This window comes from Acyrthosiphon pisum, chromosome X, assembly GCF_005508785.2.
Source record: "Acyrthosiphon pisum isolate AL4f chromosome X, pea_aphid_22Mar2018_4r6ur, whole genome shotgun sequence".
In the NCBI taxonomy this organism is placed as follows: Eukaryota; Metazoa; Arthropoda; class Insecta; order Hemiptera; family Aphididae; genus Acyrthosiphon; species Acyrthosiphon pisum.
Genome location: NC_042493.1, coordinates 119,327,106 through 119,328,121, shown reverse-complemented (window position 1 = coordinate 119,328,121; position 1,016 = coordinate 119,327,106). Strand labels below are relative to the sequence as shown.

Sequence of the window (1,016 nt, the reverse complement as noted above, 5' to 3'; positions counted from 1 at the left end):
ATTTTAAGAAGCTCCGTTAAGTGGGTATTATAATACCTTGGGCCCAGTAGAGTGCTTATGTTTGAAAACCGTGTACCTATAAAAAGAGAAAGATTCATAGGAGAAAGATTTTAGTCTGTCAAAATGCATTGCCCAGAGCGGTACGTCAAAAACAATGGTACCTATACAGCAGAGGGAAGCCAAGGATTCCTTGACTGCGTATATTGAGAAAATGTTGTGGACGTCAAACGAAATAGTTTTGGACATAGGATGTGGACCGTGGACGGGACGTCGGATATTATTTATCCCTTTTTGAAAAATAAAATCAAACAGTTGGTATTGACATGTGAGATTTATGTTGCTCGTAATAATACAATATTTTTTTTTAAACAATTTGTATGCCTAGCTGTTGTATTCATTCATATCGATATCGATTTTTTAAATTTGGCGTCGAAAAATTTGTAGAAATGGTAGAATATGCTAAATATTCCTATGGCCGCTCCGAGATGGATTTCAAAGCTCTGGATATCGAAAACGCCAACGACTGCAGTTCTTCTTATTCGCGCGAATTCAACAAAATATTTTCATTTTTCTACTTTCACTGGATTCATAATAAAGTCGATTCCTTGCTTAATATGCACTCGATGTTAAAAAGCTGTGGAGAAATGTTGATGAACTTCTTGTTCATCAATCCGTTGGTTGAATTGTGTAAATTTATGGACGAAGAATGACAAAAATATAATAAAGTGGGTACCTATTTATAATAATTTTTTTTTAAGTTTTGTTTTAATGAATAAATTAATTTACTGTTTTAATATAATAATATAAAAAAAATGAGACAAATAATTTATTGTTTTAGTTTTGTTAGAATTATAATTTAAGGCGGCTGCATCAGATGAAAAAAAAGTGACTCTTAGACCAATAATCTTGATAAAACGGGAAGAATTTAGTTCGACAGATTTTAATTTTGAAAACGGATTATGATTGATCAACAAGTATACTAGGGAATGATCGAGGCGATTTTGAATATTTTTTTT

At 31.9% G+C, this 1,016-nt stretch overlaps 1 pseudogene; it reads left to right on the top strand.

The window, feature by feature from the left end:
* The first annotated feature begins 47 nt into the window (after positions 1–47).
* The window catches only part of LOC100568859, a 2,110-nt pseudogene continuing 1,141 nt past the window's right edge, over positions 48–1,016 (top strand).